This window comes from Vulpes vulpes, chromosome 2 (assembly GCF_048418805.1).
Source record: "Vulpes vulpes isolate BD-2025 chromosome 2, VulVul3, whole genome shotgun sequence".
NCBI classification, from domain to species: Eukaryota; Metazoa; Chordata; class Mammalia; order Carnivora; family Canidae; genus Vulpes; species Vulpes vulpes.
In genome coordinates this window covers 16,589,595-16,616,697 of record NC_132781.1, presented here as the reverse complement: position 1 = coordinate 16,616,697, position 27,103 = coordinate 16,589,595, and the positions used below count along the sequence as shown (strand labels likewise).

General features: G+C 39.3%; 1 protein-coding gene and 1 long non-coding RNA gene across 8 annotated transcripts in view; one reads left to right on the top strand and one right to left on the bottom strand.

The window, feature by feature from the left end:
* The window catches only part of LOC140597717 (uncharacterized), a 29,907-nt gene extending 5,528 nt beyond the window's left edge, over positions 1-24,379 (top strand). The window contains exon 2 of the long non-coding RNA XR_011999576.1: positions 22,354-24,379. This is a non-coding gene — a long non-coding RNA (uncharacterized lncRNA). The remainder of the gene's footprint in view (positions 1-22,353) is intronic.
* The window catches only part of KANSL1 (KAT8 regulatory NSL complex subunit 1), a 188,873-nt gene extending 163,312 nt beyond the window's left edge, over positions 1-25,561 (bottom strand). For 2 of the 7 annotated variants that reach the window (XM_072746932.1, XM_072746934.1), the window contains exons 1-2: positions 25,179-25,290; positions 23,435-23,570 (exon numbers count right to left, since the gene is read on the bottom strand). The gene's annotated coding sequence lies outside the window, so the exon portion shown is untranslated. Of the gene's footprint in view, positions 1-23,434; positions 23,571-24,367; positions 24,457-24,632; positions 24,873-25,178 lie in introns of those variants that run through there. The other 5 variants (XM_025999521.2, XM_072746936.1, XM_025999523.2 and 2 more) reach the window with 5 other exon arrangements.
* Positions 25,562-27,103: the final 1,542 nt, after the last annotated feature.

Here is a 27,103-nt window from a genome sequence, read left to right as displayed (position 1 = left end):
GAAGATGGCACTAAAATTCAACTGAATTTTACTGCTCTACCGCTTAAAGAAACAAGTCAGATTCTTTCAGGCCATCAGCTATATTAAAAGAAAAAAAAGGATGTAACACCCAAGATTGATGGTTTTCTCCTCTGTGGTCTCAGATTTCAAAGTAGCAATACAAGCAAGCACTGACTTCTAATGCATGCAGTTTAATGGGGACTTAATATAAATATTTTAAATAAAACTTCTCAAGTTGTTAAAAAAAATTACACTGATTTTTTTTTAAGATTTTACTTATTTATTCATGAGAGATACACGCCTGCCATGTCTGCAAGACAGTTTTAAGCAGGCAAGTGCTTCGTCCCTTCAGGGTGCAACACAGAGGTAGGGCCCAAATGTCTTAAGGCTTCCATGAAGAGATGAATCAGTAACTGTTCTTTCTTTTTCTTTCTTTTTTCTTTTCTTTTCTTTTCTTTTCTTTTCTTCCTTTCTTTCTTCCTTCCTTCCTTTCTTTTCCTTCCTTCTTTCTTTCTTTCTTTCTTTCTTTCTTTCTTTCTTTCTTTCTTTCTTTCTTTCTTTCTTTCAGATTTTATTTATTTATTCATGAGAGACACACAGAGAGAGGCAGAGACACAAAGGGGAAGAAGAAGCAGGCTCCATGCAGGGAGCCCGATGTGGGACTTGATCCTAGGACTCCAGGATCACACCATGAGCCAAAGGCAGATGCCCAACCATTGAGCCACCCAGGTGTCCCTACACTGATTATTGAGGTGGATTTTAATTAATTCTATTGCTTTAGGGCAGCCCAGGTGGCTCAGAGGTTTAGTGCCTGCCTTCAGCCCAGGGCCTGATCCTGGAGGCGCGAGATTGAGTCCCACATCGGGCTCCCTGCATGGACCCTGCTTCTCCCTCTGCCTGTGTCTCTGCCTCTCTCTCTGTGTCTCTCATGAATAAATAAATAAAATCTTTAAAAAAAAAATTCTATTTCTTTAAATTTTAGTACAGAACATTTAAATATTTTCAATTTAGGGATGCCTGGGTGGCTCAGTGGTTAAGCGTCTGCCTTTGGCTCAGGGTGTGATCCTGGGGTCCTGCGATCGAGTCCCACATTGGGCTCCCTGCATGGAGCCTGCTTCTCCCTCTATCCATGTAGAGGAAAGGTATCCATGCCTTTCTCTCTCTCTGTGTCTCTCATGAATAAATAAATAAAATCTTTAAAATAAATAAATAAATAAATAAATAAATAAATAAATAAATAAATAAATAAATAAATAAATTAAATAAATAAATAAATATTTTTGATTTATTAGAATTAACCAAAAAGTTAATTGACCAAACATCAATAAGAGTACTCCCATATACAGATTTTGCAGATGAGGCAATGTCAAAAGAAGCAATCTGTCTAGGACCTAAACACAGTTTCAGATAATAAACTTGAATGTCAGAATTTGCCCAAAATTTGCCAAGAATCTGCCTGGCTTCTCTTCCAAATGAAACATAAAGGCAAACATGCAGAAGACCTTCTTCAGGGCAGCCATGAGCAGCCAACTTTTAGAGTGCCTGATGAAGAGAATAAGGTTAAAAAAAAAAATGTTCAAAGAGAATAGGAGGCAACAGGTGCACAAGGGAAATATCACTTTAAAAAAATGTCAGTTGCTGAGTCCAAAGTTAAGATGCAACTTCCAAAATCTCACTCTGATAGGAGAGCAAACCTAGGGATTTTTGAGACAGCACACTCGTTCCCTCCTGTGGAGAAACACATCATTCTCAGAGAGGAACATTCCTTTTTAATCCACTAATTCCTGGATTCTTGAACTGGGTTTTCATGTATACTCTGGAACACAGATCTATGATCTAGGGAGTCACTGAAGCCAATGAATAATCAAGACAGACACCTTGCTGGAGTGTCAATTCAATCAAAGACTGCACGTACTTGTTAAAATAAACATATAGAGCAAACTGCAAAATTCTTTTTTCAAGATAGTCTTCAGAGAAATGTCCTTTTCGTGACAAGTATCTCTAGACAACCCCAGACTAAAAGTACTTTAAAGGAAAAGTTGGAGAAACACTGCTTTAGATCATTTTTAGATAAATATGCATCCCCCCAAAAATCCTGAACATAATCCCTCTGTAAACATAATGAAACTCGGAAAGATCTAATGTAAAAATTGTAAATATTATAAATGAGACCAGAAGCTACTGAGAACATGACTAAAATTCAGGAAATGCTAAAGTCCCCATCTTATCTCTGTCACTCATTTACCAAGAAATAATATCATTTCCTTAACAACAACCTTTTCTCATTTCTGAATTAGACAAAAAGAATAAGATATTCCCATATTCCAAATTAATTCCCACAATCAAATTTAGACAAATCTATCTAACAAAACTTGTCTCAAGTAAGCTAACTTCAACTAGCAGAACAGAAATTTTGAAAAAATGCTTTTTAAACTACTAAATGAAACTATAACTTTTATGAAATAAAGAAGGAAAAAACCATCTATGTGGGGTAGGGGGCAAAATTCACATTTCCTATTTTATCTATACTAGGAGTATAAAAATGTGATCTTGCTAGTAATATTTAGGCTAAGTCATTAAATTTTTATAATATAACAGTAATACCAGTATTATTCCTGCCTTGAATGACTTTCTTTGATTTTCAGTAAAACTGGATATCCCCTTAAAGTCCTAACATTCATTTCCACTCATTCATAAACATTTATTGAGGTCCTAGTAGATGCTATCACTGTAGTACCTCTGGAAGAAAATACTGAGTCACCCTTAAAAGTTATGTGGTAGCCAAGAAAAGTCCCTTCTATTCATTAACATTTTGCATGGTTAAAAATTCAAAGCTAAGAAGCTTTAAGAACAATTAGCAATATTTGAGTGCTTTAGGCTTCTAATTGCACTCTCTTGTGTCCCTTGTGTGAAGCTTGCCTAAACCACCCCCAATAATGCTGAAATTAGGTATTATTTATGGCATAACCAGAATGAGGTAACAAAGCAATTACCCCAAAATAAAACCAAGGTTAAGGGAACCAGGTTAAGAGGCGAAGATCTAAAGTACTGGGCAGAGGTCTAAAGAAAAAGAAAATTTGTGACCTAATCCAATTGTATTTAATTCTGCACTCCCCTTTTCATTCTTAAATATTTGCTGTTACATTGGAGGGAAGCTTTTAGGGCTCTTCTGACTGCCAGGAATTCAATAGCACATCATTTTTCAATGTTAGTTATATTATCTTCATTCAGCAATTAGAATTTACTACTGGTAAATGAATGTCCAAAGTTAAACCACAATTATTTCAAGATGAAGTCAAGAACACATCTCAACTCATATGATAAAGCTGTTACTACCCTGATATCTAAACCAAAGATATTTAAAGACAAAACAAAACACTACAGACCAATATCCCTAATGGATATAGATGAAAAAATCCTCAACAAAAAACTAAGAAATGAATCCAACAATATATAAATAGGACAGTACACCTTTGCTAAGTTTGGCTAATCTTAGGAATTCAAGGTTGGTTTAATACCTGAAAGTCAATTAACATAATACATTATACTAATAAAGCCACATGATCATTCAGTTGATGCAGACATTTGACAAAATCCAATATACCCTTGCATGACAAAAACATACAAGAAACCAGGAATTAAAGAAAACTTCCTCAACCTGACAAAAGGTATCTATGAAAAAAACACAGCTAACATCATAGTTAATGGAGAAAGACTGAATACTTTCTAAGATCAAGAACAAAACAAGGATGTCTGCTCTCACCACTTCTATTCAACATTGTACTGCAGATGCTAGCCAGGGCAATTAGGCAAGAAAAAGAAATAAAAAGCTTTCAGTTTGCAAAATAAAATTAACACTCATCTATTTGTACATAATATAATGCTGTATATAAAAAATCCTTACAGAACCCACAAGTAAACTATTAGAACTAAAAAAACAAGTCCATCAATATTATAGGATACAAGATCACTATACAAACATCAATTATATGTCAATACACTAACAATGAAAAATCTGAAAATGAAATTTAAAACAATCCCATCTACAATAGCATCAAAAAGAATAAGATACTTAGAAATAAATTTAACAAAAGTATAAAATTTATATTCTGAAAACTACAAAAATTGTCAAAAGAAGTTAAATCCTAAGTAAGTGCAAAGACATCCCCTATTCATGGATTAGAAGATCTAACATTGTTAAGATGGCAATTGACCTAGAGATTCAATTCAATCCCAGAATACCCAAAACAATCTTGAAAAGGAAGAATGACATTGGAGGATTCACACTTACTGATTTCAAAACCTAACTCAAAGACCTAGAAATCAAGACAGGTGATACCAGCATAAGGACAGACATATAGATCAATGAAATATGTAAGTGAGAGTCCAAAAATAAGACCTTACATTTATAGTCAGTTGGTTTTTGACAAGGGCGCCATAATAATTCAAGAGGGGGTAAAGGGATACTCTTTCCAGTACACAATGCAAGGTCAACTGGATAGTTGCATGCAGTAGAATGAAGCTGGACCCCTATCTCACACCTTACACAAAAATTAACTCAAAATGGAGCATAACTGAAAAGCTAAAAAATCATAAAATTCCTAGAAGAAAACAAGAGTTAAATGTTCATTATAGGGATCCCTGGGTGGCGCAGCGGTTTAGCGCCTGCCTTTGGCCCAGGGCGCGATCCTGGAGACCCGGGATCGAATCCCACGTCGGGCTCCCGGTGCATGGAGCCTGCTTCTCCCTCTGCCTGTGTCTCTGCCTCTCTCTCTCTCTCTCTCTCTGTGTGTGTGACTATCATAAATAAATAAAAATTTAAAAAAATAGTAAAAAAAATGTTCATTATATTGGGTTAGGCGATGCTTTTTAGATAAGGCACCAAAGTACAATTGACAAGAAAAAATATGTACTTTGGACTTCATGAGAATTATAAATTTTGTGCATTAAAGTACCCCATATCAAGAGGCACCTGAGTGGCTCAGTTGGTTACAGTCCATCTCTTGATTTTAGATCAGGTCATAATCTCAAGGTTGTGAGATCAAGCTCTATAAGGTCATGCTCTTGCTAAGTGCAAAGCCCTCTTGAGATCCTCTCTCTTCCTCTCCCCTCCATTCACTCATGCTCACTTGCTCACGTGCTCTCTCTAAAAATAAATGAATAAATAAAATATTTTAAAAAAATAAAGAACCCTAACAAGAAAGTGAAAATATAAATTACAGAATGGGAGAAAATATTTGAAAATCATATGTGACAAAGGACTTCTTTCCAGAATATATAAAGAACTCTTATAACTTGACAATAAAGATAATCCAGTTTGGGACACCTCGGTGGCTCAGCAGTTGAGTGTTTGCCTTCAGCTCAGGGCATGATACTGGAGTTCCAGGATCCAGTCCCGCAACAGGCTCCCCATGGGGATCCTGCTTCTCCCCCTGCCTGTATCTCTCCCTCTCTCTGTGTCTCTCATGAATAAATAAATAAAATACTAAAAAAAAAAAAAAAAATCCAGTTTAAAAAATGGGCAAGAGTTTTGACAGAAATAGGTTTTACCCAAAGATATACAAATAGGTAATAAGCACATGAAAATATCTCATCATCATTAGTTATCAGGAAAATTAATTCAAACCCACAATGAGATACCACTTCCCATCTCCTAGCATGACTATAATCAAAATGATAGACAGTTAAAAGTGTCGACAAGGATGCAGAAAAATTGAACCTTCATACATTATGGGTGTGAATGTTAAGGGTGTACCTACCTTGGAAAACAGTTTAGTGATTCTTCAAAAAGTTAAACAGAAGATACCATAAAACCTAGCAATTCTACTCCTAGGTATATACTCAAAAGAATTGAAAAGATGTATCCAAACAAAAACTTAGACAAGAATGTTTATAGAAGCATTATTCATAATAACCTAAAGACAGTAACAACCCAAAGGTCCACTAACTCATTAACAGATAAGCAAAATGGGGCATATTCATACAATGGAATATTATTGGACAATAAAAAAGAAAGAAGTACTGATCTATGCTACAACACAAACGAACCTTGAAAAACATGCTAAGTAAAAATGAACTACTGGGACTTCATCAAGATAAGAAGCTTCTGCACAGCAAAAGAAAGTCAACAAAACCAAAAGACAACCTACAGAATGGGAGAAGATATTTGCAAATGACATATCAGATAAAGGGCTAGTATCCAAGATCTATAAAGAACTTATTAAACTCAACAGCAAAAAAACCAACAATCCAATCATGAAATGGGCAAAAGACATGAACAGAAATCTCACAGAGGAAGACATAGACATGGCCAACAAGCACAAGAGAAAATGCTCCGCATCACTTGCCATCAGGGAAATACAAATCAAAACCACAATGAGATACCACCTCACACCAGTAAGAATGGGGAAAATTAACAAGGCAGGAAACCACAAATATTGGAGAGGATGTGGAGAAAGGAGAACCCTCTTGCACTGTTGGTGGGAATATGAACTGGTGCAGCCACTCTGGAAAACTGTGTGGAGGTTCCTCCTCAAAGAGTTAAAAATAGATCTGCCCTATGACCCAGCAATTGCACTGCTGGGGATTTACCCCAAAGATACAGATGCAGTGAAACGCGGGGACACCTGCACCCCGATGTTTCTAGCAGCAATGTCCACAATAGCCAAACTGTGGAAGGAGCCTCGGTGTCCATCGAAAGATGAATGGATAAAGATGTGGTATATGTATACAATGGAATATTACTCAGCCATTAGAAACGACAAATATCCACCATTTGCTTCAACATGGATGGAACTGGAGGGTATTATGCTGAGTGAAATAAGTCAATCGGAGAAGGACAAACATTATATGGACTCATTCATTTGGGGAATATAAAAAATAGTGAAAGGGAATAAAGGGGAAAGAAGAAAAAATGAATGGGAAATATCACAAAGGGAGACAAAACATGAGAGGCTCCTAACTCTGGGAAACAAACTAGGGGTGGTGGAAGGAGGAGGTGGGCAGGGGGTGGGGGTGACTGGGTGATGAGCACTGAGCGGGGCACTTGATGGGATGAGCACTGGGTTTTATTCTATATGTTGGCAAATTGAACACCAATAAAAACTAAATTTATTTAAAAAAAAAAAACATGCTAAGTAAAAGAAGCCAATCCCAAAAGAGCACATATTACATGATTTTATTTGTATGAATGTCCAGCATAGGTAAATTACAGACACAGAAAATAGATTAGCGATTCTCAGGGGCTGGGGGACAAAAAGGAATAGGGAGTGACTGGTAACTGATACAGGGTTTCTTTTGGGGGTGTTGAAAAATGTTCTAAAATTAGATTTTGATGACAGATGCATAACTATGTCAATACACTAAAAAAAAACCCTACATTTTAAATGGGTACATTTTATATGTGAAATGTATTTCAATAACGCTGTAAAAAAGAAAAAATGGGGATCCCTGGGTGGCGCAGCGGTTTGGCGCCTGCCTTTGGCCCAGGGCGCGATCCTGGAGACCCGGGATCGAATCCCACGTCGGGCTCCTGGTGCATGGAGCCTGCTTCTCCCTCTGCCTGTGTCTCTGCCTCTCTCTCTCTCTCTCTGTGTGACTATCATAAATAAATAAAAATTAAAAAAAAAAAAAGAAAAAAGAAAAAATGGATGGAGCCAAAGTAACAATTTCTAAACAATTTCACTTTCCTAAAAAAAAAAAAAAAAAGTTGAACCACTTGCAAAAATGTCACAAAACAGCAGGCCAAAATTCTTTTATTTCCCTTTAAGAGATTACCTCAGAGCACTAATTTGCCTTCATGTTACACTTGCGAATATACCAGCAATATACATAAGAAAAATGAGATTCCGATCAAACTCAATTTACTCTAAATTACTCCATGTGAGATTGAAATGAGGAAGACCCAACATGTCAGCAATACAATCAGTCATCTATAGAAAGATATAAACTAGAACATCAGTGAGGGAAGAGTTTAAGGAACACAAAATCCTATTACTGGAAAGGTTATCTTCAATGAGACAGGATTGAAATGTCTTACTATTTTAAAAGCTTAAACAAAAGCAACAATATTATACTCTGCCCTAAGAATTTTGTAACAGACGGTTGGCAAGGTTTCTATAAATAGGTAATTCAAAGATGAAAAATGTGATGTTGTCATCCCCAGCACTATTCACAGTATAAAGAAGATCCCCTGATCCACAGATACAGCATCTAAGAGGAAGAGTATGTTCTGAACAGGAAAGTATGCTGATCAGTCAACTCACTTCTAAACCAGATTAATCATCTGTTTTGCTCCCCCATAAATCAATAATTCTTTTTTGTTTGCATATGGTCCAATATAAATGTGTTTAGCATATAAGTCTATTCCCAGTAATCATCACACTGATAAAATTAATGCTAAACTGGCATTCAAGTTCTAGCTCTGCCACTTGGTAGCTATGTGACTTTGGGCAAATGGCAGCACTGCTGTTTCTTCATGTAGAAAACAAGGGAGCTTGACTAGTTTAAATCAAGATTTCTTTTCAACTCTAATGCTCAATGATTCAGAAACTGAAAACAACAATAACAGTAATGTGGGGTTCAATAATCTATGTGTTTACCAACACAAAACTTCTTTCGGAGGGAACTGATAAAAATTCAAGTAATACAATAATGCTTTGTCAAAAATAATTAGAACCAGGTGCCTAGGTCGCTCAGTTGGTTAAGCATTTGCCTTGGGCCAGGTCATGATCCTAGGACTCTGGGATGGAGTCCTGAGCCCCATGACAGGGGGAGGAAGGGGCTGGTCTGCTCAGTGGGGAGTCTGCTTCTCTCTCTGTCCCTCCCCCCAATACTTTATCTCACTTTTTTTCTCACTCCCTCTCAAATAAATAAAATACTTAAAAAAAAATTAGAACCTACAACATACACATTTAACAGAATGTTCTAAATTATAATCAGAAACTGACATACATGATCTGCACTGTTTTAACAGGGATACAAAACATACTTAACCAACACTCTGTAGAATGAGAGAAAAATAAAACTATTTATAATACCTTTACCTTCCTGCCTCCTCTCCTTTCTGCCCACCCCCTTCTATCCTAAACACATTCATAAAAAATGTGCTTATCCAAAAAAATGTATATGGTTACCTAATTTCAGAAAAAAAATGTAGACTTTAGTTAGATAAAATTTAAATTGTTTAAAAAGAAAATGAGTAATACAAAACATAGAGGTGAACTTTACTGTACTAAATGCAAGAGATTAAGAAAGTCAGGAGCTCAACCTAAATTTTTTTAAATGTTTAAATTTTAAATTGCTAACTAGCGTGGGAGTGGGGTTGGAGAGAGAAGGGGTAGGTGGAAGAGAAAAGCAATTTTACTCAGAATAGAACAACAAAAATGAGGAAAAGCAATAAGGCCATAAATTGTAGCTGATCAGTAGCACTAAGACATATGTCGGCAAAACAACAATTCATATCTTGCAAGAGGGGCACCTGCGTGGCGCAGTCAGTTGAGTGCCCAACTCTTGGTTTCCACTACAGTAGTGATCTCAGGGTCATGAAATCAAGCCCCAATTGGGGCTCCATGCTCAGCAGAGTCCACTTGGAACTTTCTCTCTCTTACCCTCTGCACTTCCCAAGCTCACACACTCTGGCTTCCTCTCTCTAAAATAAGTAAATCTTTAAAACAAACAAAAAAAAAAACAAAAGACCAACAAAAAAATCTTGCAAGAAAATGCAAAGCCACAAAGAGGTGGCTTAAATATATAAAAAAAAATATGCCAAATAAAGACCGGAGGAGTCACTTAAATAGGGTATAAACCGTGATAAAAGCAAGACAGCTGGGATCCCTGGGTGGCGCAGCGGTTTGGCGCCTGCCTTTGGCCCAGGGCGCGATCCTGGAGACCCGGGATCGAATCCCACATCGGGCTTCCGGTGCATGGAGCCTGCTTCTCCCTCTGCCTGTGTCTCTGCCTCTCTCTCTCTCTCCCTGTGTGACTATCATAAATAAATAAAAATTAAAAAAAAAAAAAAAAGCAAGACAGCTGATAGCTGATAACTTTAATTTGCTTCAATATTTACCGAGGAAGATATGAGGAAGAAAAACCTATTTCTAAATTACTCTTTTAAGCATGTAAATCACTGATAGCGAATCAATTTATCGTTCAAAAAACAAGGTGCTTCCAAATTAATGTATCAGATATTAGGTAGTCATAGAATCCCAAAGTATTCTCTGCATTTTATTTTTTTTTTAATTTTTTTTTATTATTTATTTATGATAGTCACACAGAGAGAGAGAGAGAGGCAGAGACACAGGCAGAGGGAGAAGCAGGCTCCATGCACCGGGAGCCCGATGTGGGATTCGATCCCGGGTCTCCAGGATCACGCCCTGGGCCAAAGGCACGCGCCGAACCGCTGCGCCACCCAGGGATCCCTATTCTCTGCATTTTAAAAGTGAAAATAAAATTATAAAACTGCAGGGAAGAACTTAACTGGCTGATAGTTACATGAGAGGAGTAACCTCCTATAAGCCCCAGAAGGATGGAATCCAGATCTGTTTCCCTTATCAACATTTATCCAGCCCCTTGCTCAACTTCTGGAATATTTAGGCACTCAATAAACATTTGCTGGACAAAAACAGAAACATGCCACCAATATAACTCCTATGTACTCCAGTGAAGGGCTGTGGCTATGAGCTTTAAATCAGCCAAACTGGCAAATCTCTAACAGAAGATGGGACCAGAAGACATATTAGCATGAATAGCCTGAGGAAAAGACATCACGGCCTCTAAAAGTGGAAATCACATCATAGCAGTCTATCCAAATTCTCTAAAGAAAGTATGTGAATATAATTTATGTGGGTTTTTTAAAAAGTCTTGACGAGATTCAAGTAAAATGCTATTAAAAAAAAAAGAAAAGAAAAAAAGAAAACTAAATGACCACAAAATTGAGAATATTTACTATAGATGGGTTGTAAGTTAGAAAATTATGGTGGGTGCCAAGGCACTTCCCCAAATGAAGAAGGGCTGCCCTGAATAAATTATATTAAGACGTATAGAAAATTCCCCATTTTGCAATGGAACAATGAGCTTCCTGATAATGAAATAATACAGAGCTGGAAAAATAAGGGAACTGAGAGTTGGAAAGGATTTTTAAGTGTACTAAATGAGGGTTGCCTGGGTGGCTCAGCAGTTGAGCGTCTGCCTTCTGCCCAGGGCCTGATCCTAGAGACCCAGGATCAAGTCCCACATCGGGCTCCCCGCATGGGGCCTGCTTCTCCCTCTGCCTGTGTCTCTGCCTCTCTCTGTGTCTCTCATGAATAAATAAAATCTTAAAATATATATATTACAGATTTTTTTAAAGTGTACCAAATGAGAAACATTTGTAAAAACTAAGGATTCATTTTCAGCTTAGAGAATATTTTGGCATGCATGAAAGTTGTCTAAATTTCTAAAAGATCTGTCCAGCAGAAGAGAAACTAGAGTTGGTCTAGGCAGTTGCTGTGTAGACAAAATGAGGCCCAAAGAGGGAATTGCAGAGGGCCGTATTTCAACTCAACATAAGGTCAAGCTTTCTAACCATCAGACCTAACTAGGCTCTAAGAGTCCAGTGAACTAGAGAAAGCCAACATACTGCAGACATGAAAATGGCAGGTATCACAGCATGGATAAATGGTAAGTGAAGCATCTACAGGAAAAAACCTATGTTGTGGGGCAGCCCGGGTGGCTCAACGGTTTAGCGCAGCCTTCAGCCCAGGGCCTGATCCTGGAGACCTGGGATTGAGTCCCATGTTGGGCTCCCTGCATGGGGCCTGCTTCTCCCTCTGCCTGTGTCTTTGCCTCTCTCTCTCTGTGTGTGTCTTTCATGAATAAGTAAATAAATAATATTAAAAAAAGAAAGAAAAGAAAAGAAAAGAAAAGAAAAGAAAAGAAAAGAAAAGAAAAGAAAAGAAAAGAAAAAACCTACATTGTACCCAAAGAATTCATGGCTTCTGGTAAAAAAAAAATTTATTTTTGAACAATTATAGAATGTTCCTCTAAAGACACTGATAACTTGTGCAAAGGTGGGGGTGAGGGGTGGTTGGAAATTCTATTGACAACAACAAGGAAAAGACTATAAATAGAATATATTTTCCTATCCTTCTAACCAATCACGATTTAGCTGTATCTGAAATGTAGTTCTGACTGGTTACCATAAATCCAAAAAAACAAGCAATGCTGACAAGGATCCAAAGAAATGTAAATGGAATGACTAAGAGGCTGAAGGAGGTGTCACCAGAGATTACTTTTTTTTTTTAAAGATTTTATTTATTCATGAGAGACACAGAGAGCGAGGCAGAGACACCGGCAGAGGGAGAAGCAGGCTCCATGCAGGGAGCCTGTTGTGGGGCTCGATCCCTGGACCCCAGGATCACACTCTGAGCCAAAGGCAGACGCTCAACCACTGAACAACCCAGGTGTCCCTCAGAGATTACATTTTAAAATCATCATCTTCAACTGAGAAACATGAAAGCCAAGGGCACTATGATCAAAATCAGAAAGTATATAAATATGGCAAAAATACTAATTTATTCACCACACCTTGATACACTATATTAGGCTTTTAAACTTGAAAAGGTAGTCTTTTTTTCCACAACAGATAGAAATGTGTGGAATATGTTATCATCATGAGGTATGTAGGGTAAAGAATACTCAAGGAGTGCATAAATTTACGTATATTAAATCTATTCTGGGGTCCTTAAACAAGTTTATTCTCAAGTCTCACTAGTATATATAATGCTGATGAATATCTTTGCTCACAAATCTCTATATGTCTCTGTTTTTCTCCCCCTAAAGATTAATTCCTAAAAATGGAAAAAACTAAGCTAAAGGACATCGTTAGGTTTTTTGATATATGTTGCCAAAATATCTTCCAGAAAAACTGGGCCCAATGCACACTTCAACTAGCAGTTGTAGAGTCTGCCCACTTACTACCTTTGAAGCATAGTACAATTGCCAGTTTGATAGAGTATTTTTAAAAAAATACTCTATGGGGCACCTGGCTGGCTCAGTCTGTAGTGCTTGTGACTCTTGGTCTTGGGGTCAGGAGTTCGAAGCCTACATTGGGGGTAGAGTTTACTCAAAAAATAAAAAAAAAAAAATTTAAAAAGAGTATACTGTGATAATCTGCATTCCTTTGATTACTTATCAGGATAAAAATGTTTCTCATATGCCTCTTAACAGTTGTATTTCTTTTTTTTTTTTTTTTGTATTTCTTCCTTTTGAACTTTGATTAGTACTTTGTCAGTAAGGCTTTTCTTACTTTTTGGGGGGCTGTAATGAAGTTTGAAAAACCTTATGTAAGATCAGGAAATTGCTTTAATCATTGATTAGTGTACAGGCAGGATCCTGAGGGATAACACTGAGAGGTGCTTCCTATTGCAGCCTGGAATATTTCCCCAAAGAGGAAGGGACCCTCTTCCTGGAGGACTTGGAGGTTCAAAAGACAGGAATAAGAATCTGTTTTGGGTGACGGGCACTGAGGAGGGCACATGATGAAATGAGCACTGGGTATTATACTATATGTTGGTGAATTTAATTAAAATTTAAAAAAATAAATGGTTAATACAAAAAAAAAAAAGAAAGAAAGAAAAACCTTATGTAGTCACGTATCAGTGGCTTCAGCTCCCCCTGCTGGCCAAAAATTACTGTATGATTAAAACCTTTAAAATAAAAATAAACCACAGGCCAACAATGACAGCTGACCCTTGAACAAGGGTTTGAAGTGCGCTAAACCACTTATACACAGATTTTCAATAAAAATACTGGAAAAAATTTTGGAGATTTGCAACAATTGGAAAAAACTGGCAGATGAACTGCATAGTCTAGAAACATCCAAAAAATGAAGAAAACATTAAGTAAATCGTGAATGCGTAAAATGTATGTAGATACTAGTCTATTTTATCACTACAATAAAATATACACAAATCTATTATAAAAAATTAAAATTTATTAAAATTTATACAAACACAAACTGTACATTATCTTTTCATTTCTAATGTCTAGTGTTAGTATAATATACATAACATCTACTGTATTTTGTGTCATAAAAGACAATATTGATGTAGATTTTCACAGACACATGATTCACCTTACAAAGAGACAGTGTAAACTGACAGTATCAATAAATATAGTACAGTCTTGTAAAGTAATTTTTTCTTCCTTAGGATTTCTTAATATCATTTTCTTTTCTCTAGCTTACTTTATTGTAAGAATATAATATGGGGGATGCCTGGGTGGCTCAGTGGTTTAGCACCTGCCTTCGGCTCAGGCCGTGATCCTGGAGTCCTGGGACCTAGTCCCACATTGGGCTCCCTGTGTGGAGCCTGCTTCTCCCTCTGCCTATGTCTCTAACTCTCCCTCTCTCTGAGTCTCTCATGAATAAATAAATATAATCTTTAAAAATATATGGAATATATGTAACATAGAAATTACATGTTAATCGACTGTTCATGTTATCAGTAAGGCTTCTGGTCAACAGTAGGCTATGCATAGTTAAGTTGTAGGAAGTCAAAAGTTATATGTGGATTTTTGACTGCACAGGGTTGGCACTCCTAACCCCCAGCATTGTTCAAGAGTCAACTGTTTAAGCATGTCCATATTCTGGGTTGTTGCTAAAAACACAATTTATATACAGTGATAAAAGGTAAAACAGGGATCCCTGGGTGGCGCAGTGGTTTAGCGCCTGCCTTTGGCTCAGGGCGCGATCCTGGAGACCCGGGATCGAATCCCACATCGGGCTCCTGGTGCATGGAGCCTGCTTCTCCCTCTGCCTATGTCTCTGCCTCGCTCTCTCTCTCTCTCTGTGTGACTATCATAAATAAATAAAAATTAAAAAAAAAAAAGGTAAAACAGCATGTGTCTACACGCAATAGAACAGTTATGAAAAAGGAGGGAGGGGACATCTGATCACTAAAGAAGAAATCTAAACTTTTAATCAGTTGATTGCCAATCTACTACCTAGTTGGATCATAAGCCTAAATAATATTCAATAATATTCATTCATATACTTTATTCTAATAATGTGAAAACATTCTAGCTACCAGGTAACACTGGGTTGTCAGCAAATTGGCCTCTTTTTCAAAGTAAAACTAAGAAAACAGGAACACCTATGCCCTTTATCATTCAGTGGAAATTTAAAACAAAAACAAATCAAAAACTTTCTTGTAATCCTTATTCCAAGCTACACAGTTGTTCACACTGAACGGGTTGAGTCCTATAGTTCCAAAGGGTAAGGCAGGACTGGTGAATGGATGTAACTCAGCTTTTCCACTGATACCCTCCTAAAGATGTACTTCACAGATTGGGCAATGTCGTCCTTAGACCCATTCATTCAATACACATTCACTTAGTGCTATCACATGGCAAGCAGTGATGATAAAAGACAAGACACAACCTCTACTCTCAAAGGACGTGGAGACTAGATGGGGGAGAGTAGCAAACCTGTAATTACCGTACAACAGAAAGGCCAGGTGCGTGCACACACACCCAAACACAATGCATGCATACATGGGAAGCTCTCCGTATCAACTACAATTGCTGTTACTCTTATCATCACTGTTATTCAAGATCTAGGCTTTCATACCTGTTTCATTTTAAACAGAAGCAACTGCTTGTGTGAAGGCCCAGGGGCAAAGGAGCAATCAGGTGTACAGAAGGAACTGCCAGCAGTTCAGTACCATTGAGGGCAGGATGCTCCTGCCAGATCACCAAGGCCTGAATGCTTCACAAAAGCATTTGAATTCTACCTTGAAAACCCAGTAAGCCAGGGGGAACCAGGGGGTGGAGGTATATGATCAGATGATGAGATTGACATTTTACAAGGATCACTTTGGCAGCAACATGGAAGACAGAAGGCAGTCAAGTAGAATGATTGGAAGGTGACAGAGGTCATGCAGACAAAGGTATGACTAAGGAAACATTATAAATTGGGATCTCAAGAACATGGTGACCATTGTGCCATAAGAAGGAATCCTGACTTGAGTCATTGGTTGGGTGAATGTTCCACTAACAGGGACATAAAGATGGGAAGAGGCTGACTTGGGGAAGTAGCTGACTAGGGCATTTTGAAATGAACATGGGACACCCAAATGAAGATGTCCAGGAGACAGTGGTGTATACGGGATCAAAGATGATAAGACCATGTAGAGCTGGGAAAAACATACGTGCAAATCATCAGTATAAGGATGGAGAGTGAAACATAAACTTCTCTAAGATGTCCCCCAGGAAATGCATAGGTTAAGAGGAGAGAGGGCGAAGGTAAGACACACAGTGATGTGAAAAAGGAAAAAAAGACTGCAAAGAAAACAGAAAGAGCCTGCATTTACATCATCTGTATTTTACTGTGTGCCAAGCACCCTTCCATGTACTTTTTCTTTTTTTTTAAACTATTTTTTTAATATATTTTTTTATTTATTTATGATAGTCACAGAGAGAGAGGCACAGACACAGGCAGAGGGAGAAGCAGGCTCCATGCACCGGGAGCCCGACGTGGGATTAGATCCCGGTCTCCAGGATTGCGCCCTGGGCCAAAGGCAGGCGCCAAACCGCTGCGCCACCCAGGGATCCCAATGTACTTTTTCATATATCAATTCATTTCTTTCTTACAACAGTCCTCTGAGGGAGGTGCTATTATTTTTATTATGTTCCCCATTTTTTAAAGAAAGTAACTGAGGCACAGAGATGTTAAATTATTTTCCAGAGGTCACACATTAAGTGGCAGAGCTGAAATCCAAATCTAGGATTCTGGATCCAGAGTACATGTTCTCTGTCACTCTTCTACACTGCATTTCAGAAATGAAGACATGAGGCCAGGAGGGTCCACCACCACCACAGCCAGGGGGGATGGTCCATAGCATGAGACACTATGAGGAAGCCTCAGAAGATAGGGGCAATAGGAATGAATCTGTGAGGGTACATGTAAGTAGAAGCTACCAACCAATGGCTGTAGAGCTGGGTCCTATATTCTTAAAAAGTGAAAGAGACTTGAGTATCTTTATAAGCTGAAGGACAAGAGCCAACAGGGAATGGGAGGTTGAAAACTGGTTGGGAAGAGACAACTGACAGCCAGAGGTACCTACAGGAGGAAGAAAATAGCTCAAGAGGCCAGAGGGCTGGGTCTAGCATGGGAAGAGGCAAAGAGAGGCACAGGGATTGGCCCAAGAGGTCTTCTTTCCGGACAGGCTTTGTGTGCTCTCTGACCCAAGAGGCAAAGTCACTGGGGGAAGGGCAATTTCCTTTATAATCAGGGCAGCTGTTTAACTTCCAAAGAAGCCCCCATAGTAAGATGCTTTTAGAATTATAACGTTAATGAATTTGATTCCTCTATCCCTGTTTTCACTTTCATCTGGCTATCTCACTTACCATATTATGATCTAGGTAGCAAATATTTCACAAGATGATTTTTAAAGAAGAAAAAAAACCTAGCAAATACTTAAATTACTAGACTGTTCAGAATAAAAAAGATAACTTAAAAAAATATTTTTCAATTTCTTCAAATCAAGTACCTGAATTTATTCTCCGAGCTTCCACAATTACTATGGCTACTCCCTTTGTTCTGTGGAGCAAACCAGCCAAGAAAACCTAGCACTGCTCTCCTACCCTCAACCTGACTTCTCTCCCCAACACCAGCCCCTGCCTCTGGTGCTCTTAAGCGCTCTCTCTGACCTAGCTGAATCGCCCTTCCTCCCATAGAGCAAACAATTACCCAACACTGTGAACTCCTTCACTTCAGGGTAGGGAGCTAAGAGAAGGAATTTAGGAACGGATCTCTGATGACAACTCACAAAGCAATTTCATAACACGCATTTATCTAGAACAGTCCCAGACCACTTAAAAATCTGATGAAGGCAATGCACCCTTCCTCTCCATAAAATGCACACAAGCAAAACCATATCATATCATTTTGCATCAGACTGCCAGAAGATTGTCATTCTTCTTGTATTCCATCCATAGAAAGGTCTCTCCAGCTATCGCTAAAGATCCATTACTTTTCCTTGACAAATAATTTATATAAGCTTATTTTGCCGGTATCTTAGCCTACTATGGAAAGAAAGCATTAAAATAGAGGGGAGGGGAGGGGAGAGCTGCTGGAGGCTGGGATAAGAACACTTAACTGCCTGACACTAAGGCAGATCATGAAAATAGATGGTAACAGACAAAAGAATATAAAGAATAACCCAAGAGTGGGATGCTCCACTGGCTCAGTCAGAAGAGCACGTGATTTGTGATCTCAGGGTCATAAGTTTGAACCCCATATTGGGTATAGAGATTACTTAAAATAAATTTAATTTAAAAAAATAACCCAAGTATATATAATACATACATACTAGTCCATTTATAAGGTATATTTTATGGTCTCTAAAAGGCAATTATATTTCAGCCCAGTACAGTAATTGCTAGGAACAGTGAGGATCTTTAATAACTTTGTATTATTATTAAAAGATAAAATTTTGTGTGGGGTGCTTTCTTTAAGGAGGCAGAGAAACATGTAATACCTTTAGGAAAACTTTGACCTAAATGCTAACTGTTTAAGTCTTAACACGAGAAGTTTCAGGAGAAGGAAATCATCAAAGAAAGGATCATTCAGGCCAGTGGTGAAAGGTAAGGCTTAAAAACAAAACCAAAAGGTCAGCAGCTGCTAGATCATCAGAGGTCTATATTCTACCTTAAAAAGTTTGAACTTTACCCTAATGGCAAACAGGAAGGGAATGGAAGCAGAGGGCTGACCAAATCCGTGCAAGCCATAGGAGAACTTCCTCAAGGTCTTACTATTTCTGGAGTGACCCATTCTGTCTACCCCAAAAAGGACAGTTTGACGCCAAATGTTAGAGGATAACCATGCCAGCTTCTTCAAATTTGGCATCTGATGGCATATAAAACACAAAGGGAAGAGGTGTTAATTCCTCACTAGGTAACCGTAGGTCCCAAACTCCTAGAGACAGACAACCGGGCCTAATTCGTAAACATTAAGGAAATCCCAAAGTTCTATCATTTTTTTCAAGAGCGAGACATGGAGAGCCAGACTGTAAATTTGACCTTAATTTTTCAAATCAGAATTTTACTGATACCTTTAAAAAAAAGAAGAATCGAACTTTGTAAAGTTTTGATTTTATATAAATCTAAAATTTCATTGGTTACAAAAAAATCTATACATAATAAAGATAAATCCATTAAAAGTTTAAGGAAATAATCTATTTCTTTATATCACATTACCAATTTGCACCAAAATTTTCATTTCCTATGTACAGGTGTTGAGGGTCTGCCACCCATGTTGAGCTTATAAGTCTGTGAAGCTGACAAGGCTACTGGATGTTATGGGTTGAATTGTGTTCCCAAAAGGATATTTTGGACTCCTAATGCGCAGTACAGCAAAACTGGAGATAGGGTCTTTACAGAAGTAATAAAGTTAAAATGAGATCACTGGGGTGAGCCCGAACCCAGTATCGTTTGTGCTTTTAAAAAGAAGAAATTTTTTTTTAAAGATTTTGTTTATTTATTCATGACAGACAGAGAGAGAGAGAGAGAGGCAGAAGGAGAAGCAGGCTCCATGCAGGGAGCCTGATGTGGGACTCGATCCCGAGTCTCCAGGATCACACCCTGGGCTAAAGGTGGCACTAAACTGCTGGGCCACCGGGGCTGCCCAAAAGTAGAAATTTTAAACACAAAGACACGTACACAGGAGGAACTCTACAAAATAAAGACCGAAGTCATGTGGCCACAAGCCAAGGAACTATCAGAAGTTAGCAGAGAGGCCTGAACAGATCCTGCCCTAGCACCTTCAGAGGGAGCATGTCCCTGCCCTCAGACTTCTAGCCTCCAGAATGGAGACACAATACATTTCTGTTCGTAAGCCACTCAATTTGTGGCACTTTGTTATGGCAGCCCTAGCAAATATGTCAGGAAGAGAATTAGCAGCTCGTGTTTACTAAGCACATACCAAGTGTTATTCCAAGCATTTTGCAGCAACAAACTCATTTAGTTCTTCCGAAGTCCACTCTGAGATCTAGGTACTATAATTATGCCCTTTTTACAGATGAGGACACCAAGGCTCTAGGAGGTTAAGGAATTTGCCCAACATCAGCCAGAGCCCCCACTCTTACCACCAGGATGTAAGGAACTATCATTAATAGTAATTATTGTAATAACTATAGTAGTTCACTAAGCCAGATACCATGTCCCTTACAGCTATAATATACACAACAATCCTGTGAAGTAAATGTTAATATTCTTTCCAATACAAAGGATGACTCTGAATCTCAGAGAGATTAAGAAATTGCCCAAGATCACACAACTAAGAACATGATAATGTATCTAATTGCTAATATGAGAGACTAAACAATGAAAATCTTTTTTCTAAAACTTTAAGAGCAAGTAAAATTTTTAAATGCCTGACCTTCCAATTCAATACTAGAAATACACATCTATAAATTCAAAATTCTTCAAGATCTCAGGAGAATGTGTGTCCAGGTGACAGTAACCTTTGTCTATGTATCCCTTCAGCCACTGTTCAAGGGTTATCGCCTCTCTCTAGTTGTAGCCCTGACTACTTCTCTGACTTCCAGACATTGGAGAAGAGATGTAAAGACCGAAGTACTGTTTTTTTAAGGGTTTTTAAAATTTTGTATTAAAGTTTTTAAATTTTGATACAAATATCAAAGTATAAAAAATTTAATACAGTGAGAAGTCTCTTTCCCACTCTGTCCTCTACCCACCGAGTTCCTAGACTTAACAGGTAACCAATGTCACAATTTTGTTTATTCCTCTAAAGTTTTTAATGCATATATACCAAGCCAATACAAACTGTCTTTTCTCCTTTCCAGCTCCCCACCCCCTGCAAAAAAACATAAAGGGTAACATACCATACACACTATTCTACATCTTGCTTTCTTTTCACTTAACTATGTATCTTGGAAACCTTTCTGTATCATATTGATTTATATTTTAATTCTGTCCTTTTGTCAAAAATACTTTTTCACTTACTTCCATCATAGTTCAATCCAGCATACAAGGTACCAGTAGGCTGTAATGCTACATGAAAAAAGTGCGGGTAGCACCAGACCACATGTCAAAGCCCATATTATCTCTTCTCTCTGCTACCTCATCTTCTCTTTGCTCTTTTCTCCAACTCGCCCATTTCTTCTCCTCCCCCTTCCTGTTCCTCTTCCATCTCACCCATGCCCAGCCCTGTCAACTGGACCTAAGAACATCAAACATTATCGATAGTGCTTAGTCATGGCTAGCAATGAAAAAGCCGTAGATCCCTGATATACAGAGAGAAAGGGGTAAGTAAGCACCATGGGAATTTCTAATTAACAACAATGCCTTAAATTGAGGAGTTTTTGTTTGGAGTTCTTTTGCCTTTGTTACTTATCTTTCCATTGGTACTTTGGTTTGTGAAAAGGGTGCGTAATGGCGCTATTTTCTATACGCATGGAAACAAAGCACATACTCAGGTCTAATATGGAAGTAATGCCTGACAGAACTAGAGTTCATTCTGAAATAAGAGAATCAGAAACAAAGAGTAAGAGCTATAAAAAAAAAAAAAAAAATGCACATTTTGGCTCCAAAGTATACATTTTAGTTAACCTTTTTTTTTTTTTAACTTAAAAATAAGCAGCTGTAATCTGAAAATACATCTCAGGAACATCTTCAGGGTATTCCCAATGAAAAAGAGAATAAAGTTTTCTCTCCCTTTTTATTTTCCATCCTTTAAATTCAAGGCTATCCTCTTCCCAAAAGGTCTCCAACACAAGTTTCAAGGTGTTTTTTTTTTTTAAGTAATAAAAGGAATTTAAATAAATGCCAGCAAATAAAAAATTTGTTTAGACTCAAAAGAGGTCTTCCAGTGATCAAAGGATTGATGGGGAACATAAAATTATGGCAGCCACATAACTAAATTCTTAAGTAGGTAACTCACATAGTATGGAACTGTTCTTTTTTCCTGACATGCCAGAAGCCTTTCATACAACTCTGGGGATTACTGTGCAACTATACTATAACATTCCTGATTCAGAGATTTAGATTTAAAATCTTTTTTTTTTTTTTTTTTAGATTTAAAATCTTAAACATCATATATATGTTAAAAAGCAGGCCTCTACGCGCCTAACACATTAGTTAAAACTAAGGTGACTATAAAATAAAAGCCAATATACTGGTCTCAATCTCCTTAGGTTTCTAGAAAACTAGTATCGATATCCCTTTGCCTACTTCCTAAAGATAACAAGGACCACCAGTTCCTGGCACTAAACACTTGGGACCAAAGAGAAATACTCTTCTACAAGGTCCTTTGATTCTTACAGGTTCAGGACTTCTTTTTTTTTTTTTTTTTAGGTTCAGGACTTCTGACTGGATTCCCCATGCAACCCCTCCAATTCTATAAGGAGAATGGCTGGGAACTGTCACTTTGGCGTCCTTTATACTAGTAAAAGCACTCATTATCCAACAATAGCAGCTGGAACATAAATGAAGATGAGAATTCAGTCTACATTTACCTAAAGATTCCCCACAAGTTCCTATTTATGTTACCTATAATGTATTATTCTCTGATTTATCCACTGCATTAACTTGGAATTCCAAAGAACAGACTACCACACAACAGTCTTAACTACAATAGTATCTAGCTCCAAAGGAAGGCAACCTTGCCACTTGGTAAAACTTAACCCTCTGTTTAGTCCTAATGGAGAGTCCTTTGGCCACCTCTGTACAAGAGATTGGAAGGAAGCAAAAGACTGGAGGACCATCACATCAATGAGGGCTTTTTCCATCTAAAGATCATCTGTCCACACTGCCCCAGAAGTTTATCCTGTGAGATTAAACTTGGCACAAAATGTTACCTGTTGAGAAAAATAGTGTAAATTCGATTGTAAAGGCCTAGGGGGCAGCAGGAGGATTCTCCAACAGAGTTGCACACAGAAACCAACAGGTCTTAGAATGTTCTAATCTACTATATGAAGTTTCGGAGTAAACAAATGGTTAATGACACATCTTCTGTAACACATGAATCAGCTACAGATTTGCAAGAGTGGGGCACACCCTAGTACCTATGACTCTAAAGTACCTGCTTGAAAGTGGACCTGGATGTCTGATTACCAATCCATCCCACTGAGACGGCAACAGAATTTTACAACTATGTGAGCTGTCATCGTTTAAAGTTAAAAAGTAAACACATTATTATAATAGAAGTTAATTCAAGAACTTCATTAATACTTTAACACCAATAATCAACAGCAGTAGCAATACAAAGAAAGGAGTAACCGATCAGTCCTGGAAGCAGACACCACAATCATTTTGGAGGGGAAAGGAGTCTCAGGTAAGACGGCTGAAGAATTGCAAATTCAAGGATTCAGATACACTCAATTCTAAAGAAGAAAATAAAATAAGGACTTGAATTTAAAAAAATAATACATCCTACCTTGAGAGGCATCCAAAAAGCATTCATAGTGTCAGAAGAGTTCAGACAATACTCAGAGATGAGCAAGAAGGGAATCAGCAATCCTTCAGTCACCAGGTATGAGCAGGTAGGAAAACTTTTTGTTTCAAGAAGGTATCTGAAAGAGAGGACTTTCGATGAGACTGAAAACTAATCAAGAATAACTGAATATTTTAAGCTATTGGGACAGAAATTCAAAGTACTGTTTGCATCACCATCCTAAAGACATATAAAGATCATAGTCCCCTTAGAAAAGGGCAGATGTGTATAATGTATATCTCCATATACATGTAGAAATATATTTTACATAAAATGTGGATTAAATATGTAACACATATTTTAGATAATATAAAATTGCTTATCAAAGAGTCAGAAAACCAAAATCCCAAAAATCATTAAAAAATGATTATCCAGGGTACTTTAAAAACACTCTTAAAAAGTGATTTGTTAATTGACCATCTAAAAAGACCCTTGCCACATTTAGTTTTATTTAACAAATTAAAACCTGATTATTCTGATTGTCCTAAATTTTATTGCATTTAAGTTTCAGAGCTCATTCTACATGAAAAAGAAATCCCGTCTTGCCTGATATGCTACAAGCAAATAAAAGACCCTTCTTTCCTAGAGATCTTTAAAAGCAGACCAAACAACTTAATTTTGAGTTTGGGAGGGAGGCAAGTTTGCGTGGAGGAAGGAGGATCGATTAAATGACCTCTTGTAGGATCCTTGTTCAAGTCCTAGGCCTGATTGAAAATTCCAGCTTAACCAGTTACTGCTTCGCTTAAAATGGAGGCTTGCCCGAGTAGGGACAAAAATAACAGCACACACACCCCCCCCCCGGCCCGTAAAATAAATTTTGAAAAAAAATCAAAGACTATAATACCCTTATTTTTAAGAAAAATTAAAAATAAAAACCTCTGATGTGCATTTGTTCTTGCTATGCGCTTGTCACTTCTGCTTCGAAGACTTGGCATCACTTTCCTTACCGCTCGTCGGATTTTTTGAGGGGGTCGGGGGGGGGGGGGGGGGGGGACGGGGAGGAGTTTGACTCTTGACCCAAGTCTCAGGAGATGTAATAGCCCCTCCACGATCCCCACCGCAAAAGCCAAGGAGGGAAGAGAAAGGGGAGAGCCCGAGTTCCCACCCCTCCCCCCGCCTCGGACCCTAGTCCCAAACCTACCCCCCCACCTTCCCGCAGTGGGGCGACTCCTTCGGCCCCATCCTCATTGTTAGGACGGGGCGAGCGGGGGAGTGGGCTCCAGGCAGGGGCGCCTGCGGCCGTTGCCCCGGCTGGCTTCAGGAGGGGCGGCCCGCGGGATGCAGCTTCCCTTCCTCCCCGCGTCGGTCCGTCCCACCTCGGCTCGGCCTGGCGCCCCGGGCTCTGCCAGGCGCCCCCGGCCCCGGGCCCGGCGCCGGCCCGCCCCCGGGGCAGCCGGGCCCCCCGGCCCCTCGGCCCGCAGCCCGCGGCCCAGGCCTGCGGGTGGGCGCGGGGCGGGGGTCCCGGTGCCCCGCACACGCGTCCCCTCTCCCCCAGCCCAGCCGCTTCCAGGGCCCTCGGCGGCGCCCGCTCCCCGGGCCCTCCGGCTCCCCGCCTCCCGGCCGGGCCGCCCCCTCGGGCTCCCGCAGTTGGGGCCGCCTCCCCTTCCCCACCATCACCCCTACTGACTCGTGCCCCCACCCCCCCGGGCACCAGTGCCAACGGCGGCTCCCCCGGCCCCGGACCTACCTGCACGGCTCAACCAAGCCTAGAAGTGGGGGCGGGGAATCTTCCGCCCTCCTCTGTCTCCCATTGGCCCTTCCGGGGCACATCGTGAGCGCCATTGGCTGAGGGCGGCCGTCCGTCAGGGCGCTGGGGCGGGACAGAGGGGGGAGAGGGATGCTGGTGCCTCGGCGTCTCAGTCTCTGTGTATCTCTCTGTCTCTGTCTCTGTCTCGGCTCTTGGAAACGAGAGACATTTGGACAAGAGGACGGGAAGGGGGCCCGAGGCGGGAGAAATAGAGGAAATAGGAGCCCTGGCAGAGCTTCCCACCAGTCGGCCACTCCAAGCCCCCTACCTAGTGCCCTGTAGATCCTCTTCTCCATCACCCCCAACCCCGGCCCCTCACCCCTGTAGGTTCCTCATCCAGGAAGCGACGCGATGAAAACTCGAGGCCGGAAGGCCACAGGGAGAGATTTTATGTTTGTGCATAAAATATACACATGCCAATACTTATACATAAAGTCAAACATCTATGGTCACAGGGGCCTGGAGAGGAAAGGGCACTCATCTTACAGACAGGGAACGACTTGAGATAAAGGCAAAAATAAGAAGGAATCACAAATCACTCTAAGAACTAGTAACAGTGGTTTCCTTCTGGGAGGGGGAACTGAATGCCTAGGAGACCAGATGGGAGAAAGACTTGCCTTTCCGGGCACATCCTTTTGTATCTTTTGATTTTTGCACCATTCACAAAGATTCCAGGGTTTTGTTTTGTTTTTTTGTTTTTTTCGTTTTTTTGGGGGGGGCGGGGGGGAGGGTTGTAATTAATTGATTTATACTTTTAAATAATTCTAAGGCCACAAAATCAGGAGTCATCCAGGCAAAGGTCACCCAGGCAAAGTGGGACAACATGCAGATGTGGGGAGTAATTTTAGTTTTTAATATGTTCCTTCCAGATATCAGTGACAAAAACAAGTGGAGGTGTCCCAGAGGCAGCTGGGGTTATGGAATTGGGGAGAGAGTGAGCAATCTGGACTAAGGCAGATTTCCAGTTCTTGCCTTAATACAGTGGTCGACGCGCTAGAGGATAAACTCCCCATACAAGTGTAAAAACACACCCATGGTCACAGTCAGGAAGATGAAAAGAAACAGAAAGAGTGTCAGTGAGGTAAGAAAAACACTACATGTTGAAGAAGCATGAAAATTAAGGGAGGGAGGAATATCTGGAAAAATAGACTAATAAAACTGGGAGAACCTCAGGGGCCCTCTTTAGGCTCATTCAAGAAGAAGGAAAGCCAAGGAAATACCCATAAAGCAGAGTTCTTAACATTTTCAAACCATGGATCCTTTCGGCACTCTGATGAAGCGTATGGACCCCTTCTAAGAGTATTTTAAATGTATAAGAAGCATACCTACAAATTCAAAGGAAACCAATTATATTAAAACACAATTTTCAAAACATTTTTAGAAGTGTGATATAGTGAGGCACCTGGGTGGCTCAGGGGTTAAAGCCTCTGCCTTTGGCTCAGGTCATGATCTCAGGGTCCTGGGATTGAGTCCCACATTGGGCTCCTAGCAGGGAGCCTGCTTCTCCCTCTGCCTATGTCTCTGTCTCTCTTTGTGTCTCTCATGAATAGATAAGTAAAATCTTTTTTTTTTTTAAAGTGCGATATAGTAATATATGTGTTTTATATTAAATAATAAGATCTAATGGCAGGCCTAATCACCACCATAATTTTGAGGTAGTAGATGAACAGAAATAGTATCTCAAGATAGTTGCAACAACTTTCATATAACAGGAAACTATGATTTCTATTACTGACAAGATCAGTTACTGCTAATACTACTTAGTTTATTTTCTCTACTCGGAATTGAAGGTGATGCTAATTTTCATTAGACCTTAGCACAAATAAAAGCATATTACTTTTCCTGATCTAAGTTCATAAACTTCT